At 42.3% G+C, this 20,919-nt stretch overlaps 1 pseudogene; it reads left to right on the top strand.

The window, feature by feature from the left end:
- The first annotated feature begins 20,207 nt into the window (after nt 1–20,207).
- On the top strand, nt 20,208–20,325 carry LOC126106949 (5S ribosomal RNA; annotated as a pseudogene).
- The last annotated feature ends 594 nt before the right edge of the window (nt 20,326–20,919 follow it).

Genomic DNA, 20,919 nt, shown 5'->3' with positions numbered 1-20,919 from the left:
CTCTGCCAGAACGCCGGATGTGGGGCGTAATTCTCACTGATTAACGCGAGTCACATTTTTTCCCTGCCCACCTCTCCCTCTACATTCGATCTGTGCCAGCTCACCCCTCTCCCCCCCCCTCTCGCTTCCCCTCCCCTCCCACTCCCATCTCACCTTTCTCGCTCTCGCGACCTGTGTGTGTATGTAGAGACATGGGATAATCTTTCACAAAAGTTTCAATCAACGGCGTGGTCACCTGAATAAGCTGTTACTCAACCAAAACCTTTTTACCGACAGCTAGTTTCGATCCTACAGATCATCTGCACCTCCATGAGAACATAGTCTAACAACCCTACCACAACAAAGGTCAAAAATTAATTATGATTGTACTGTTGCTCACACTGCTAAATATTGCATTTTCGGGCAACAACAAAGTTATAATATGTGGCAGGTGTCATTAGAGCACAGTTAATAAAGTCATTTCATGAAATAATGGGTAAACTAGGCACTCATCTTTTCGTGTTTCCCACGCTGGTCTCGTTGTGAACTCATGGCTCAATCGTCGAAAATCTAGGTAGTGATGATTCCAAGCTCGGATGCAAAGAGGCCTAGGTGTTATTCTGCGATATTCAAAAGTGTGTTTCATGAACCATTCTTGAAGATTAAACTTTTGCAAGTTAGCACAATGGTGATGTAAAAAATTAATCACCACTTCTTTTTTATTACTTTTGTTGCACCATCACTTCACAAAAACATACTTGAAAATATCTTCCTCACTGTTAAAGTTCACATTTCATAAACTGACTACAATTTGCGTCTTTTCAACATGACACCCAAGACTTTGTAGTGTAACGACGTAAGTTTCTTATAAATGATTTTCTTTCGACATATGACCATGTGTAGACTTCGTCACCTACGTCAGTTACAACCGACTTCAAAATTATTTATATTCTTTTTAAATTGTCTCAGAATGGTTCTTGAACGAAACTGTAAAACATAATTTGAGTCGTATGCACAGAATTACGTCACTCGGGCCAATTGGTTTGCGTAAACTTTTTCAGTTTTAGATGTCGTTTGTTTCTCCTCAGAAATTATATTGATACACGTTATCTGATTTAATCGATATTAGAACCACATTGAATAAACTTTTGAGATTCAAAGTCGCGATGAACGCTGTCAAAATTCAATAATCTTGTCAAATATATTATTAATTCATTCACATAATTCTTCATAAATAAATCCTCGGAACACGTATTTCAACTTTAATAGCATCCACTAGTTTATTATCTTCCTACATACAGACGTGAACCTGAGCCTTGACAAGATAGGACTAACATTTTCAATAAGATTAAACTCTCTATGACGTCATTGTTGTACAAAACGTTACAAATTATTCATTTTCAATTTTTAGAAGCACGACGCAACAAATCGGTTTCAGAATCTTCTGTTGCTCTTTGGCTGTCGACCCGTGACGTATAGTGGCCAGCAATTGTCTCTCTGGTCCCGGCAGCGAAGATGCTGTCTCCGTTCGTTGCGCCGCCCTCTCCGTACATGAAACATAAAAAATAAATACAAAAACTTTAGACAATTCACAACCATAACCAATATTACAAAAAATACATAAACAAAACTGAATTAAACTTATATTCACCTGCAAACTGGGCTGACACTGGTGTATGGGTGACGCTTCAATTTCGCGTCCCACTACAACTTGACTCTCTAATAACCGCTTACGCGCCCAAAAATCAGAGTTACAAGTACGTCAAAGATCATAGTGACAAAAGAAAGAATACACATAAGAATAATATCATTGCAATATACACATATTGATGTATCGAAGTACCTCTACATTAATGAAATCAAATCTGAATGTTGTCACAGAAATATGTTAACTATTTTACAGAAACACAGTAGAATATTGCTGGTATCGAGAGGTTGAGGTGAGGTGCCGTAATGGTTACGTAATTCAAGTACCATTACAATGGGCAATACTATCATCTCAACAATAAAATATAATCTGATGGTATAATGTGACTGTTTCTGAGTGGATCTGATTCGACTAAGGCGGCGCTGAAAATTATTAGAAAATCAAACAATAGTTATTTTTAAAAAATTAAACGAACATTATTTTTCAAAATACAGGGTGTTTCAGAAGTAATGGTCAATATTCAGGTATATGACAGGACTGACCATCCGAAACAAAAAAGTCAAGCAAAGATGGGATCTAAAACGTATACCTTAAGAGCTGTGAGCAATTCTTGATCTTCGATACTGTGCAACATATCTCCCCTACTGCAACCTCTTTGCTTCCCATACTTCAGGAAGTGGTAGTACGGAACAAATGAAGAAAAAATATCCAATAGAAATGTGCTGTAACATGCATACCTTAAAAGTTATGAGCACTTGTTCATTAGCAGAGATGAACAAGTACCAGTAGGTCTTAAGGTATGTGTTTTAGAGAATATGTTTACGGACATTTTTTTCTTGTTTTGATCCATACTACCACTTTCTAAAATATGGAGAGCATTGAGGTTGCAGTGAGGGAGATCTGTTTCACAGTACCACAGATCAATTGTTGCTCAAAGCTCTTAACGTATGCGGTTTTAGAGCCCATACTTACTTGAGTTTTTTGTTTCGATTGATCATTCCCGTCATATCCCTGAATACTGACAATCACTTCTGAAACACCTCGTACTTATTTTTCAAAATGGTCTCCTTTAACATCATTGCATTTTTGCATTCGTTGTAACCAGCCCTTAAAACAGTGATACGTGAGGCACTTCAGGAAACAGGTCCCGCTGGTGATGAAAACTGACTAAGTACATTGTATCTTTAATTTTCGCAAATAAACAAATCATAACGTGCTAGGCAGGTCAGGGCTATATGGTGGGTGGTCCATGGTGCTGAACACTTCGGCATCCAGATGCTCATCCATTATTATTGCCGTATGCGATGATGCGTTATCATGATGAAAATTCATTTTTTTACCAACCCTTTCAAAAATTTCTCGTAAAAAGACATTTGTGTACCAGTTGGCAGTCACGGTACGTCTCTTCCAGTCCTGTAGGAACATAGGAGCAAAGTAGCCCGTTTTAGAAAAAAAAATAGCAACTATTTTATTGCAAACACTGTTAAATCGTAAGTCTTTTGTGGGCTTAGCTTCTGTTCGACAGACCCAGGCGGCCAATTGACGTCCATTTTCAGGATAGTAACAATAAATCCAAGATTCATCACCAGCAACGATATTCGAAGCCAAATTTGAAGTAGCACCTTCGAATTTTTCCACAGTTTTTCTGCGTCAATCTGCTTGTTGTTATTTTGGATCGTGAGTCAGTTTGTGTGGAATTCATCGACGACAGTCTTTTCTCACGTCTAACAATTGCCCTAACTGTTGATATGTCTTAAGAACACGTTTTTAAAGATGTTGAAACGTAGGTCAGTGGGCTCCCAATAAATGTTGTACTATTGCAAGTGATTTGGCTGCCTTTTCACCTTTTTCTGCTCGAAAAATACTTTACAATTGTTGCCTTCAGCCTTCTTCAAGATTGTAATGATGTAATATGATTTGGGTTTTGCTCATATCAGTGTCGCCCGAATAAATCCATCAGTAACAGCAGTTATCGGGCATCCTTCATGAAATTCATCACTAAGAGAAAACTGATCTCTTTCGAGTTCTCTGTACCAATTACAAATTGTTGTCTCACATGGGGGTTCCTCGGCAAATTCATTTTTGAGCTGATCTTCGCATTGTTTAGATGTCAACGATGATTCAGAATCGTAGAAAATCAAAAGTCCGGAAAATTTTTCTCTTGTCGAATTCATTTTTAGATGCACTCAAAATCACAAACTATTAGATCAAATCGAACAAACTTCACGGCAATCAACAAGCAAAACATTAGACAGTACCAGTGTCAGTCTTACAATAATAGCTCAGTATTCTTTTTATTATTAGTGTCATTTTATACGCTACGCTCATTATTTTATGGACCTCATACTGTTTGTGTGAATGAGTCTGGTATAAATACAAAGTCTCTATTCTGGCAGCAGCGTAACCTGATGCCTACGTTCTTAATGCATTTAGAAGCAATGGACAACACATACATAATATTTACACGAAAGACTTTAACACGTTTAGGCGTCATACGACACAATTTCAAGTGTTTGTATGTGCCTCAGCAGCGCTGTTGTATTATTACATACTGCACAAGAAAAGAATTAAAAATGTACTGCTTGTGAATCATTAGCTGTTTGAACTCAACGTCAGTCACCTTCACATGCCTTCTTCAAACTGAACGTAATACTTCCACTGCAATGGTGGTTTTTGCGCACTCTGCAGACACTCTCTACGCCTAGATGAATAAAAATATATTTCAATAAATGACATGTTTAGTTAGAACGCAGAACTCACCAATTTTATTAACTTTATCCCATTTTCCGTAACTACTCATTAATGTTAATTTTCAGTAGAACACAATACACTTATTTTTGAATTCTAAAACGAGCGTACGTCAGTGTTTTCTCCGTGTCGTTACACTCAAACAGTAGAAGCGTTTTTGTTCGTTTTGTTAAACAAAATATCGGTTACATCAATTTTCACAGCTCTGGCGTGAGACTGCATGCTTGAAATCCAGCAATTAAACGGGTTGTTATTTGAATATAACTCGTTGTAATCTCGTGGACTATCTAACTGCGAGTTACTTTAGCTGTTTTACATCCCCGCAGGGATGTGTGAATAACACACACACACACACACACACACACACACACACACACACACAAAATCAACAAACGCTGGTGGTGCTACCCCAGAGAGACGATAAAAAAAATACTTGTGCTGTAATTTGAATTACGTGCTGGCTTTGATTCACAATACACTAACGGATAAAAGTCACGGGATAGAGACATGCACATATACAGATCGCAGTAGTATTTCCCACAAAAGGTATAAAAGGACAGTACATTGGCGGAGATGTCGTTTGTACCCACTAGATTAGAGTGAAAAGGTTTACGGCGTCACTGTGCCCGCACGGCGGGAATCGGCAGATTTCGATCGCGGAATGGTAGTTGGAGCTAGACGCATCGTACATTCCATTTCGGAAATCGTTAGAAAATTCAATATTTCGAGACACACACACACTCAGAAGTGTGCAGAAAATACCAATTTTCAGGCATTACCTCTCAACACTCACAACACTGTGGCCGACGGCCTTCACTTAACGACCGTTTGCATAGAATTGTCAGTGCTAACAGACAAGCAATACTGCGTGAAATGACCAGAGAAATCAGTGTGGCACGTACGACGAACGTATCCATTGGGACAGTACGGCAAAATTTGGCTACGGCAGCAGACGACCGACGCGAGTGCGTTTGCCAACAGCACGGCATCGCCTGCAGCGCCTCTCCTGACCTCTTGACCGTATCGGTTGGACCCTAGACGGCTGAAAAACCGTGACCTGGTCAGATGAGTCCCGATTTCAGTTGGTAACAGCTGATAATACTAAGGTTCGAGTATGGCACAGGTCGCACGAAGCCATGGAGCCAAGATACCAACCAAGGCGCTGTGCAAGCTGGTGATGGCTCCGTAATGGTGTGGTCTACGTTTACACGGAACGGACGGAGTCCTCTGGTCCAACTGGACAGATCATTGAAGGCAAATATACTTGTCTTCGGCTATTTGGAGTCCATTTGCAGCCACTCATCAACTTAATAAGTCACAGCTGCAAAATACTAACGCGAATTCTTTACAGACGAATGGAAAAACTGGTAGAAGCCGACCTCGGGGAAGATCAGTTTGGATTCCGTAGAAATGTTGGAACACGTGAGGCAATACTGACCTTACGACTTATCTTAGAAGAAAGATTAAGAAAAGGCAAACCTACATCCCTAGCATTTGTAGACTAAGAGAAAGCTTTTGACAATGTTGACTGGAATACTCTCTTTCAAAATCTGAAGGTGGCAGGGGTAAAATACAGGGAGCGAAAGGCTATTTACAGTTTGTACAGAAACCAGATGGCAGTTATAAGAGTCGAGGGGCATGAAAGGGAAGCAGTGGTTGGGAAAGGAGTAAGACCGGGTTGTAGCCTCTCCCCGATGTTATTCAATCTGTATATTGAGCAAGCAGTAAAGGAAACAAAAGAAAAATTCGGAGTAGGTATTAAAATTCATGGAGAAGAAGTAAAAACTTTGAGGTTCGCTGATGACATTGTAATTCTGTCAGAGACAGCAAAGGACTTGGAAGAGCAGTTGAACGGAATGGACAGTGTCTTCAAAGGAGGATATAAGATGAACATCAACAAATGCAAAACGAGGATAATGGAATGTAGTCGAATTAAATCGGGTGATATTGAGGGTATTAGATTAGGAAATGAGACACAAAGTAGTAAAGGAGTTTTGCTATTTGGGGAGCAAAATAACTGATGATGGTCGAAGTAGAGAGGATATAAAATGTAGACTGGCAATGGCAAGGAAAGCGTTTCTGAAGAAGAAAGAAAGAGTATAGATTTAAGTGTCAGGAAATCATTTCTGAAAGTATTTGTATGGAGTGTAGCCATGTATAGAAGTGAAACATGGACGGTAAATAGTTTGGACAAGAAGAGAATAGAAGCTTTCGAAATGTGGTGCTACAGAAGAATGCTGAAGATAAGGTGGCTAGATCATGTAACTAATGAGGAGGTATTGAATAGGATTGGGGAGAAGAGAAGTTTGTGGCACAACTTGACTAGAAGAAGGGATCGGTTGGTAGGACATGTTTTGAGGCATCAAGGGATCACAAATTTAGCATTGGAGGGCAGTGTGGAGGGTAAAAATCGTAGAGGGAGACCAAGAGATGAATACACTAAGCAGATTCACTGGGAGATGAAGAAGCTTGCACAGGATAGAGCAGCATGTAGAGCTGCATCAAACCAGTCTCAGGACTGAAGACCAACAACAACAACATCAACTTCATGTTCCTAAACAACAACGGAATTTTTATGGATGACAATGCGCCATGTCACCGGGCCGCAACTGGTTACGATTGGTTTGAAGAACGTTGTGGACAATTCGAGCGAATGAGTTGGCCACCGAAATCGCCTGATACGAATCGCACCGAACAATTGTGAGACATAACCGAGAGGTCAGTTCGTGCAGAAAATCCTGCACCGCCAACACTTTCGCTGACACGGACGGCTATGGAGGCAGCGTGGCTCGGTCTTTCTGCAGGAGACTTCCGATGAACGACTTGCTGAGTGCACGCCGCGTCCAGTTGCTGCACTACTCCTGGCAAAAGCAGGTCCGATACGATACTAGGTGTCCCGCGATTTTTATCACCTCGATGTATATCGATTGCAGGTACGAACTCGGCCGGCCGGTGTGGCCGAGCGTTTCTAGGCGCTTCAGTCCGGAACCCCGCTGCTGCTACGGTCGCAGGTTCGAATCCTGCCTCGATCATTGATGTGTGTGATGTCCTTAGGTTAGTTAGGTTTAAGTAGTTCTAAGTTCTAGGGGACTGATGACAGATGTTAAGTCCCATAGTGCTCAGAGCCAGCCAGGTACGAACTCGATATATCTGAAATATCTTTGACTCTTTACCGAACATAACTAAATATTTCGTTGTTGCGTGACATATATGAAACGTCCCCTTAGAAAAATCAGTGAATTACTGTGCTGGTAAACCTCTTACGTTATTTGATTTTCAAACAGCTGAGCAGAACTGAACGTACTCAGACATTTCTCTCTTTACTTATTCTGATCAGCACTAAACTGACACACAATATTCTTAGCGCAACGCAGTCTGATTTTGAAAAATCCCTACAAAGGAATGGCCCTGACTAACAATAATCTATACCTTTCATGAATCACGTACCTCACAAAATTCTTCTTTACTCGAACTACTGCAATACAGCGAGCGCCACTACTGCCAGCTAGATAAAAGATTCAAACTACGGAAGGCACTAACTACTGATAGGCATAGTTAGCAAATGAAAGATTTTGATAGAGAACAAACAGTGTATTTACCTTAATAGCGTTCAAAAGTCATTATATATATTACAGTATTACAAATTTACTCTGTCTACTTGACACACGTCCAGATCGTCCGATCTCAAAACTCCGCCATCTCTTTTCCCCACATCCACCACTGCTGGCGGCTCACCTCCAACTGCGCAACGCTACGCGCTGTTCACATCCAACTGCCAAACACTACAATAGCAAATATTCCAACAATGCAAACCAGCCACCGACTTCACACAGCACTGTCAGTGATTTTCATATAGAGCGCTACATGGCGTTACCAATAAAAAAAAACCTAAACAGCCTACTTACAACCCAACATATCTAAATATTTCGTTGTTGCGTGACATAGAATGGCGGCAACAGCTTCATTTTCGATAATATTTATAGAACAATTCAGAAAACTATACCCTAAATAGACGAAGTCGCTATGGATACTTGTTACCGTATCCTATATAAATGTCGGATTCGGAGCTTCGTGTAGACGACAAACAATAACAACATTTATTGGAAGACAGTAGATCTGCTACGTGGTGGTCCGCATAGGCCGTGTTGCATGATTTTAGTTACTACACACATCTGAGTGAAAATGCTGTTGCAGACGACCGAGATTGAAAAACTAGCTAGTTCTCCGAAGGCAATAAACTGCAAACAAAATACTGTACTTTCCGTAGTGCGCAAGTAAATGTAAGCACACTGTAAATTTCATCATGAACATCCTTCGTAGGAGTATTTTAATGCCAAAAACAACGTCTCGCCACACAATGCATATGAATGACATTAACCAGATAAATATTGTGACAGTTTTGCATTCTAGGTTAAAAGTTACGTTTATTGTTGAACGTATTGTCTTCATTTTAGCAAACCTAGTTTAATCAGATAATTATAAAAGTTATTCTATACCAGAAGGTAGCATTGTCTTTCCTATTGAACTGCTGCGTACGGAGGGAGTAGTTGTCGGTGAGCTCTCTTAAGGAGCAAAAGTGTGCCAGCCGTCTCCGCTTGCTACAGAAATTTTTCTTACGAATCTTACGTCGATAACACATTAGCCATGTTGTCTTACAGATACGTGATTTCGTTTGCTTATGTACAACATACGCACGTAATATTTTTGACAGTGTTTGTTTAAACTGAGTTGCCACTCAACAAAATAGTAATTTTCAAAGAGTGAACCTGTGGGCTCACAAACCTCGACAAACCGGCATACCACAACGGCAAATATCTTCATCTACTATGCGGATGGGTATTCCTGCACTTGCCTTTATTGAGATATATTTGCACTCGTACGTAGAAACGTGTCTGATAAGATTAGGAAAGTTCCCCTCTGTACCTGAATTTTGTAGGAAGAGCGGTTGAAGCCCACTTCATCTATTACTAATCGAAAACCACGGTCTCCCGTGCGGGTTGCCTATAGACGGCTTTCAGGGGCAATAAAAACCTGATTTTCAATATTTAATATAATTATTGACAATGTTAAAAAAATTAAAGTGCTCTCGTGATCTCCCACTTATGTTAAATCTTTAAGACATGTACTTGAGTTCTGCAGGGTGCAGTTAAATTCCCTTCACAAACTTTGAGGATAAGTTTTTTATATCAAAAAAGGAAAAATGTATAGTAAAGACGGGCTTTAAAGTGCGTATTTTAAGAGCTGTGGACACCTGTTATCTTCGATACTGCAAAGCGTTCTCTTCTACTGCAAGTTCTTTGCTTTCAGTATTCGGGGAGGAGGTCGTATAGACCAAAACAAGAAAGAAATGTCCAGTAAGCAAGGACTCCAAAATTTATACCTTCAGAGCTGTGAGCACTTGTTCAGTAGAAGAGACGTGTTTACACTAACGGAGAGAAAGTCCTCATAGCTCTTAAGGTAAGAATTTTGGAGTCCTTGCTTACTAGACATTTTCTTCTCGTTTTGGTGTAAGGAACCTGTCCTGAGAGTGTGTAAAGGGAATTTCGTTACATTCTGTACGTCTTGAGGCAATGTAACTCATCACACGAAATAACCCAGATTTTATTCTTCCACTATTTGACAATGAGAACAGTTACTGACTTCTGACAAACATTACACGTGATTTCAAACCTTTATGGAACTCTCGCTTACATCAAACTCATCTCAAACTTCGTCCGACGAAGCCTCGGAAGGCCCAACAGTACCGACCAACCGCCGTGTCATCCTTAGGCGGTAGGGGCTGTTGAGGGGCACGTGGTCAGCCAAGCACTCTGCCGGCTGTTGTCACTTTTTATGACGGAAGTCACTGCCCTCAGAGGGGCCCAGTGCATCCAGGTAGAGCCGGACGGTCACCCGTGCAAGTGCTAGCCAAGCCCGGCAGCGCTTAATTTCGATAATCTGACGGGAAGCGGTGTTGCCAGTGCGACAAGGCCGTTGGCCTCCCGCTTACATGCTTAATGCTACATATTTCACGCATTTAACACATTTGTAAAGTAGTCACCGCTCGAGGCTGTTCTTATACGAGAGATTTAGAATTTTTTAAAGACTCAGGGGTTTACTGGTACTCTGTAATACTCTCTGCTCTTCAGCAAAAGCATCCAGACTGTGGGATGTCTCCCTAAACTACATCGTAATCGTTTTCTTCCATCTATCTGAACAAGTGTCAGGACTTGAACGGCGGCCGGAGTGGTCGTCCGATTCTAGGCGCTACAGTCTGGAGCCGAGCGACCGCTACGATCGCAGGTTCGAATCCTGCATCGGGCACGGATGTGTGCGATGTCCTTAGGTTAGTTAGGTTTAATTAGTTCTAAGTTCTAGGCGACTGATAACCTCAGAAGTTAAGGCGCATAGTGCTCAGAGCCATTTGAACCATTTTGAACCAGGACTTGAACCTAAGAACGATGACAAAGTACAGGATGCAGTTTAATATGCGGCTTGTATGTGTACAACGAAAGTGTATTTAACATTTTGTAAGAGAAAGGCAAAAATTACTTTTTAAATAAAGGCTTTTGTATTCCAGCCAAAGTCTGGGTTTATGTCGTTTCATTCCAACTGGGACCATCTCCGCCTTCATCCGTACGACCTTTGAAGTTCCTTTCTTGCGCCCAGTGAAGAGCGTATGACGGATGTAGAAATTATGTTTTACGGGAATAAGATTCATTATACTGCTGTGTTAGTTCTGCAGAAATTGTGGTATTATAGCCCGAACTAAGATCGGCTGATAGAACTGTTTAGAGAAAGATATAGAGCGTATTTTGACATGCCAAACGGCCGTAGGTGTCGAAACACATATTTTGAGATAAAATTAGGTAGATGTTGTGGTATAAATATTACAATCTCGACACAACAAAAACAAATATCCTTCCACAGACACACAGAGCAGAAAGCCTAGAAAATTGCCTATCGGGTAATGAGCCCCACGCCAGTGTGGGAAAAATAGGCTGTCGTTTGGTTTGACAACAGAAAATAAACTATTGACACGTAGATGTTCAAACGCCCTGTGTTATTACACCATGTAAGAGGTCCATGATTAAGGAATTTGTTGCTAGCGCACTCGCGCAGATGTAATTTCGATGGACTGCTCACGCGCTGCCTGCGATTTGTAAGCTATAAGAGAATCTCAGATCAGAGAGCAGTGTTGGCTGCAGTAGGAACTGTGTCGCAGTAGGAGTAAGTAGTAGCCAGCAGTCGTGTGTATGGAGTTGACTGGGCCGGTCGTGGGGAGCGATGTCGGAGCCTGAGCGATATAATGTAAGGTAAAAGCAGCCTCGCGCATGTGTACTATCGTTATATCAAGTTCCATGTAAATGTTTCTTAAAAGATCTCTTAATAATAATCTTTCTTATAAAAATTAACTTTTGACAATCATTGATCTCGATTTAAAGAATTTACTAATTTCTCCGATCCATGGTCATCCCGATTATTCAAAAGAAAAATCAGTTGTTTCCTTTCATACGTGACAAATCTATCGGCCATCATTACACTCGGCTGTGCCAGAAAAATTTCTTATAGCAGCAGATATATATATGCGTTATCCGGCGACCTTACTGAGGTAAGAATTTTCAATTTATTCAGAATGATCTTTCAGGCCATGACGCAGCATGGTTATAAGTGAGCCACAATTTTATTGAGAGATTAGTCACATTGTATTATTGGTAGGTTACGGAATTTTTTTATTGGGAGATTACGCTGAATGTGAATTATATAAGTAATTATATTTTACTGTTGGGAGGTTTCGGAATTTTTCTGTCGGGAGGTTACAACCACTCTCCTGTCACATTAATGTCGCCACCTGTCGAAAGCCTGAACAACCACATTTTGCAGCATGGATCGCTGCGAGACGTTCAGGATGAGAGTCAGAGAGGTTCTGGAAGGTACCAACAGGATGTGGAACCACTCCAAATCCACTGCCATGACCGTCTGCGGAAGGTTTCTCGGTTGAGGATCCGTGGTGCGAACATTCCGATCGAGGTGATCCGACAGATTGTTGGTGGCAAAGGGAGTACGGCAAACTCCACCTCTAGCACTTGGAACCACGTATGTACTCAGTAATTATCCTGCTGGTAGATGCCCTCGTGCCGGCGAAAAACAAACTGCGTATAGGGGTGGATGTGATCGTCAACGACGGATAAACACTCCTGTTGATCCATTGTGCGTTTCAGAATGCTGAGATCACGCAGGAAATGCCTCCGATCTGGACCCTGTCGACGACAGTTGCAGCGTGTTTGCTTTCAGACAAAGGCCGTTCGTCCAATGGACCATAATGCGTGGTCCATCTGAAAAGGCCACCTGCCGCCACTCAGAGGCGGTACTGGCGTGTAAATTGCAGTCTTCGTCGCTGATGAAGAGCAATCGACACGGATGCACGAATCAGGTGCCTGATGCTGTGGCCCATACGCAGCAACATTCACCGATAGGTCGTTGAGAAGAAACTGCTGGTATCCCCTGGGTTCAAATGGCCGGTCAGTTCCTCGACAGTTGCGCGTGCTCTCGCCCCTGGACACCTCCGTGGCCGTCATCCACTCGTGTCATCTATGGCCGATGGTGCACCACAGTTGCGTCAGATAGTATCTTTTTATCACGCACAGTATACTTTAACAACGGCGCCATACGAGCAGTAGACAGACCTAGCCGTTTCGGAAATGCTTTCACCCTTGGCCCGAAAGTCAGTGGACATCTCCTTTTATTCGTCACATAAACCGCTCTGTTTTCGCGCATTATGACAACGACTGCGATGTTTTCCGCGTCCCCCGTGCGCGCTTTATTATCCCTCCACTGAGTGGTTATGCACGTTGACGTCGGATATAGACGGTGGTAATATTAATTTGACTGGACCATGTGAAAGTACACTACTGGCCATTAAAATTGCTACACCAAGAAGAAATGCAGACAAATATATTATACTAGAAGTGACATGTGATTACATTTTCACGCAATTTGGGTGCATACATCCTGAGAAATCAGTACACAGAACAACCACCTCTGGCCGTAATAACGGCCCTCATTCGCCTGGGCATAGAGTCAAACAGAGCTTGGATGGAGTGTAAAGGTACAGCTGCCAATGCAGCTTCAACACGATATCACATTTCATCAAGAGTAGTGACTGGCGTATTGTGACGAGCCAGTTGTTCGGCCACCATTCACCAGACGTTTTCAGTTGGTGAGAATGTGCTGGCCAGGGCAGCAGTCGAACATTTTCTGTATTCAGAAAGGCCCGTACAGGACCTGCAACCTGCGGTCGTGCATTATCCTGTTGAAATGTAGGGTTTCGTAGGGATCGAATGAAGGGATGAGCCACGGGTCGTAACACATCTTAAATGTAACTTCCACTGTTCAATGTGCCGTCAGTGCGAACAAGAGGTGACCGAGACGTGTAACCAATGTGTGGTGTGCGTACTGTAAGACCTTCGATACACACACCATCAGATTATTTGACTTGTCGCTCTAACGAAGTAGGCGAGTGTCAGCAATATGTCTCGTGGTCTTATCGTGCCGTGTTTATCTTCTGCCGTTAGGTCAGACGATAGAAATGCCACTTGCACGCTTAGAGTAGCAGATTGACGGTGACCAACTTTAAACAGAACTTGATTAATTTTCACACACATTTATTAAAATAATAACAAGCATAAAAATAACTTAACTTGGTTCTGGGTGCTATTTACAATGGACAATCTGAAGTTCCTTTGGTCTTGGTACGTTAATCTTCTTCTCACATATCTCTGATACTTGACAAAAGTCTCTATACATTTCTCTTCATGGCGATGTACAGGAATATGGTAATCTTATTAGGTGCAGACTGAAACTTAACTATAGACTAATGCGGACTAATCCAGACTGACTAATCGGAGGTCTGTACACTCGTTACAGTACCTCGCGCGTTCAGGTATCACTGCGCGAGTGTGATCCGCGAGGAGAAAAGGTTCTACGTTAGCAGCAATCTCATTGGCTGCGTTACATATTTATACGCGGATCGGCGGAAGCAGAATTTGTTCCGTCTTTATGGCAGCGCCATCTCGTAGAGCGGAGACGGACGAGCGCTGCGCCTGCGCTGTTGTGCTTAGCGGGGCGCGCTCTAGTGGGAAAGTAGTGTACGCGCTGACTACGCCGAACTATGTACACAACACAATGGCACCCCATACCATCACGCTGGGTGATACGCCAGTATGGCGATGACGAATTCACGATTCCAATGTGCGTTCACCGCGATGTCGCCAAACACGGATGCGACCATCATGATGCTGTTACAGAACCTGGATTCATCCGAAAAAATGACGTTTTGCATTCGTGCACCCAGGTTCGTCGTTGAGTACATCATCGCAGGCGCTCCTGTCTGTGATGCAGCATCAAGGGTAAACGCAGCAACGGCCTCCGAGCTGATAGTCCATGCTGCTGCAAACGTCGTCGATCTGTTCGTGCAGATGGTTGTTGACTTGCAAACGTCCCCATCTCTTGACTCAGGGATCGAGACGTGGCTGCACGATCCGTTACAGCCATGCGGATAAGATGCCTGTCATCTCGACTGCTAGTGATACGACGCCGCTGGGATCCACCACGGCTTTCCGTATTACCGTCCTGAACCCACTGATTCCATATTCTGCTAACAGTCATTGGATCTCGACCAACGCGAGCAGCAATGTCACGTTACGATAAACAGCAATCGCAATAGGCTACAATCCGACCTTTATCAAAGTCGGAGACGTGATGGTACGAAAAAATGTTTCAAATGGCTCTGAGCACTATGGGACTTAACTGCTGTGGTCATCAGTCCCCTAGAACTTAGACCTACTTAAACTTAACTAACCTAAGGACATCACACACATCCATGCCCGAGGCAGGATTCGAACCTGCGACCGTAGCGGCCACGCGGTTCCAGACTGTAGCGCCTAGAACCGCACGGCCACTCCGGCCGGCGTGATGGTACGTATCTCTCCTCCTTACACGAGGCATCACAACAACAGTTCACCAGGGAACGCCGGTCAACTGCTGTTTGTGAATGAGAAATCGGTTGGAAACTTTCCTCATGTCATCACGTTGTAGGTGTCGCCACCGGCGCCAACCTTATGTGAATGCTCTGAGAAGCTAATCATTTGGATATCACAGCATCTTCTTCCTGTCGGTTAAATTTCGCGTCTGTAGCACGTCATCTTCGTGGTGTAGCAATTTTAATGGCTAGTAGTGTAAAATGATTCATATGGTATATTGCGTAATAATTTTGCAGAATGGAGAATCGCACACATTACGCCATTGGATTCATAAAAGCTGTATGAGTTAACAATGACCCGGAACGGAGGTGTTACAGAATGTGACAGCTAAGATACTGAGATGGTTGGGAAAGCCACATTCCACCGCAAGAGGACGATGAATGGTATGTGTCACTGAATTCCATGTCAGTGTACCTACTCGAAGCTGGCGGACCGTCGTCTACGGATTCCGAAGATGCCTGAATGTAGGCGATACAAAATCCAGCCACAAAGAAGTTCATAAGGCAGACTTCAAATACTGCTTTACGATCAGCTGTTCTCACGACTGCCACTGACACTTAACACTAATTAGCATTTATAAATAACTGTTGTCCATATAAACGGAGACGTGACATGTAAGTAGTACGTGTTTGCTTCAGTATGACTGGCTGTGTGAACGGGTGTTTTTCACCATGAATTGAATTTGCAGTGACTTTGTGTCTGGCCTACATTTCTTTTCATACAATCTGTTCCTAACAGTAAATCTGTTGTGCCCATCCGTTTTATATTGATCTACACGTATTTCGGTGTGAAATCCACTTCTGGTTTCCAGTACTTATTTGCCCTGCATTATGACCAGGTTAAGCAATCGCTCCAGTTTATTGCGAACCTTATGGATTTTGTGTCTCCTTCACAAAGCCTCCATCTCCAGTGTTCAGATATTGAACTGTAGCTGGGATTTGAAATGCGTATGAATTCAAGAGCAGTACAACGAAATATAGTAACTGACGAACTGCTATTAATGAAACAGAAATCTTCCACCGTCACTATTTGTAGAGCAAAGACAATATATGAATTCGCTGAAATGTTTATTTTTCTTTTACCGACTATCAGTTCAATATACTGCCACGCTATTTTGTCATCGCTCCACATTTAATGTTATTGTAACGTAGCAGTCGCCTGTTTCAAATAACATCTGAGAAGTAAATGACACAGATGTTTATTTTTCTTTTACCGACGATCAGTTTAATACACTGGCACGCTATTTTGTCATCGGTGCACATTTAATGTTATTGTAACGTAGCCTGTTTCAAATAACATCTGAGACGTAAATGACAGAGAAATTCTACGAAACAGCTTATCCGTCTAATGTTAAATAGTTTCTTTGAAGAGAACCACTATGTACTCAGTCGTAGTTACGCATAAGAACTGTTACAAATTTCTGTAATTGGCATCTTAGGCATTACAGGCTTTAAATCTTTCGTTGTGCGTTTCCGCTGCGAGAGTTTGCAAAACTCTCCCTGCAGACGACATAGAGCTTCATCTTCCTGCACCCTCTGCCAGTCTGCAGTTGATAGGTTAGTTGGGTGTGTATAAAATATTATTTTAAACTTTTTCATACGTGAATATTAATTTTGAAATTATTTTGTAAGGTCATTGTTACTTTATTAACTCGAAATGAGCAGATAATACTTACATATAAAACAGTCAGCCGATTTTTCCCTCTAAGGCAATTTTGGTGAAGTCAGTATATCTGCACGAATGTATCCATCGCTAATCAGCACGTACAATTATATTCATCTCTTGAAAACGGCGATATAGGGCAAAATCAGCTGAAGTAGAAATGTGGAGTTTGATAAATAATTACAGCACCAAAAGCGAACAATCTTCTTCTTCCTCTTCACTTTATGGATTAGGCTTAGAACCTGTTCCGTCTTCGTCGAAAGTGTCTATTCCTTATGTTGTTTCCATTTTTATATCCTCGCTCCATTTTCCATTTATGAAGTGTAAATTAGTTTTCGTATAATACTGTATTATATTTGGTCTCTGAGGGTACATAGTTTTTTAATGTTACTTAAAAATTTCGTTTCAGGTGACTATATTCTTTTTTCGTCTCTCTTTTCAATATACAATAACTTTTTTATTTTTCGTCAGGTGGAAATCGACCTTTCGACACACTTACGCTATTTTGAAAGGAAGAAAGACAGTTTGATTGTTAGTAGCACACGGTTCAGTAGCTTTGACAAAAAACACTTCTTTTGTCGAAAACTTGTTAGCTAGACTGGAGGAATTGAATCACTGCGTAAGGAATATCATATAAAAGCTATTACTGGTGAATATGCATTTCGTGTGTCTAAGCATACTTGATACGCGACCTATTGGTTCGTATAATGGTAATATGTTTGTGCTCTTGGCTCTAGCGTTTCAAGCACAGAAGTAATATTGTTCAGTCTCTTGGTTCATAAACTACTTGTATTCATAAAACAGTCGGTGATTAAATTTTAGTGGTTAACATACTTTAAATATGAAGGAGATAGTAATGAAAACAAGAGTGAAGGAGTTAAAATCTTTTTTTAATGAAGGCGCAGCCATTTGACTGTATTGTTGTTTAATTAATTACGACCTAGGTTTCGGCTTTTCGTGTTATTTTCAAGTGGTTGGGTTTGTCATTAACATACACTGAAGGATATCAAGCTCGCATCTCCTGCAATATATGTTAATGACATACACTCAATCACTTGAAAATGGCATTAAAGGCCGAAACCTAGGAAGTAATTAAATAAACAACACAGTAAAATTACGGTCTGTTCATTTAAAAATAACTGTACGAATATTGCACAGCAACATCAAAAACTGTTTAAGTGAAAAACTGCAAATTACTCACAAGAAAACACAAGTTCATGATCACCGTACTATAATAGGTTCTGTAACAGAACACTAGAGTTTGATCCCGCGTATTATCGTAGCAGTGGACCGTTTACTTTGTCGTCTCTTTCTCCTCTGTATTTATATATATATATATAGTTTGTATGTGCTGGACAGGGAGTCACTCAGCTCTGCACTTACACAGCAAAAATCTCTCGAAAACGCTGTTATGTCACTTTGTGAAGAAGGGATTTTATACACGTGTGACATGGAGGTCTGTCGGCCCTGCACATCTCCGTAGCCGTCATCGACTAGTTTCATGTATGGCCTATGGTGCAAAATACCGTCCGTAGAAAATGACACTTTCACAACCGCTTCCACCACAGTTATATTGTGGACTTTGTCGAGCTCGTCAATTCTTTGGCGAAGAATGCAGAGACAGTTTTTTGATGTTGCACGAGGGTCCTCATTTTAGCAGTTGTAATGCTTCTAATTATCGTAATGGAAGCGCGCCGTTAATAACGCGGGAGCCTTTTCATTAAGATAATTATGGGCAGTATTTTCTTTAATCGCTAACAAAACAAGAGCGCGTTTATGCAGCCTGATTTCTTTAATGTGCTCTCTCTGAAAGCGTCGGCGGCTGTAGTCGAAGTGGAGTGGGCTGTGAAATTCAGCTGAGAGGGGAGGGGGGGGGGTCTGGAACTGGAGAACTTTTTCTTCATGATATTAAGATGGGAAAAAAAGAACGAGCAGAATCGGCTAATTAAATACAAATTAATACGAAACTGTGTCGTCGCGCCTTCTGTGAGAGTGTGGTAAACAATATTGCTGAAATAAGAGAAGCTGCTAACGTACGAGGTGCATTGAAGTTACAACGCCACCGGTTCTTTTTATCAGGACTCGAAACAGATAGAAACGTGCGATTTTCTTTTAAAATACGCGTGCGGTCGTCGTGAAAGCGTGACAGAGATGGCAGCACTGTACGGTATACACAACGCTAGCGGCAGCGGCTAGAATGAGGGCTGTTTTTGGTATTTAAAATGGCGGAAAGTGTCCCCCAGATGGGTTCCACAAAAGCTGAGGATGGCCACTTAGCTGCGCGCATGGCACGTTGCCAGGAAATGTTGAGGCGTGACGACGGCATAAGTGAGACCTTCTTTCAATCTGTTGAGACAATGGGTGAGAGACGGACGGGGTTTTCCAGTGGTCCAGCCAGACTCCTAAGAAAGCGCTCTTAGCGGCTGAGGAATCAAGGCGTCAACGTTGTGAAAAATTTGTACGGCTTGTAACACGCCCGAGAGTACAAATGGGGCTGGGGGACCCTTTAAATTGGTTGTCGTTTCGACTTTTCTAGACCGTGCGCCCTGTGCACACCACGTACCTGATAATCCCGCGGCGGTGGTTCCGTTCTGCTCGACACTGCTGTTGGGTTGCCTGAAATTATCTATCAAAATATGCAAGCGGGTTTAGGGGAGCCACTCAACGTTAAAAAACAACCTCTTCGACGTCTGGTATGAAGAACTATATTCTGAGACGATCCTGCATTTCAGTACAATTTTCCATTGTTACAACCTCTCGATACACCACAGCATCATCTGCAAAAAGCCTCAGTGAACTTCCGATGTCATCCACCAGGTCATTTATGTATATTGTGAATAGCAACGGTCCTATGACACTCCCCTGCGGTACACCTGAAATCACTCTTACATCGGAAGACTTCTCTCCATTGAGAATGATATGCTGCGTCCTGTTATCTAGGAACTCCTCTATGTATTCGCAATACGTTACATTTGCTTATGTTGAGGGTCAGTTACCAAGCCTGTATCCTCTGCAGGTCTTCCTGCATTTCGCTACAATTTTCTAGCGTAACGTTTTCTCTGTATTCAACAGCATCGTCCACTGAAAGTCTCATGGAACTACCTACGTCACCTACCAGGCAATTTATATACAGTGTGAAAAGTAATGGGGCCAACGGCCTTGCCGCAGTGGAAACACCGGTTCCCGTCAGTTCACTGAAGTTAAGCGCTGTCGGGCTGGGCTAGCACTTGGATGGGTGACCATCCGGTCTGCCGAGCGCTGTCGGCAAGCGGGGTGCACTCAGCCCTTGCGAGGCAAACTGAGGAGCTGCTTGACCGAGAAGCAGCGGCTCCGGTCTCGGAAACTGACACACGGACGGGAGAGCGGTGTGCTGACCACATCCCCCTCCATATCTGCATCCGATGACGCCTGTGGTCCGAGGATGACACGGCGGCCGGTCGGTATCCCTGGGCCTTCGTGGCCTGTGCGGCAGGAGTTTAGTGTTTTTTAGTGAAAAGTAATAAACCTGTAACATTCGCTTGTGGATTGTGAAACCATCGAAGGTACTCTTACGTTTGAAGATTTCTGTAACGATTGTAACGCACTAAGGGAATCGGAGCAGATGAGAAACCGGTTGTGCAGTAGAAGGCGCATGTGCTCCAGTGCCGCCCCCATCGCGTGAGCTCCGCTTGGAAAACGATGTACTCGTCAGGAAGGCGAATGCTTGTCACATGGTCAGGGAACGCTACAGAGCAGCCAAGGGAATTCCACCGTTTGGAGCCGTCAGTGTAAACTACTGTGAAACAGTGATGCATATCTAAAACGTTAAAAAAACAGAGGTTGGAATGTAAAATCCGGCGTACTATTTTTCTTAAAATTAGT

This window comes from Schistocerca cancellata, chromosome 10, assembly GCF_023864275.1.
Source record: "Schistocerca cancellata isolate TAMUIC-IGC-003103 chromosome 10, iqSchCanc2.1, whole genome shotgun sequence".
In the NCBI taxonomy this organism is placed as follows: domain Eukaryota; kingdom Metazoa; phylum Arthropoda; class Insecta; order Orthoptera; family Acrididae; genus Schistocerca; species Schistocerca cancellata.
The sequence above is the reverse complement of the archived record's forward strand: the minus strand, read 5'-3'. Positions and strand labels throughout refer to the sequence as shown.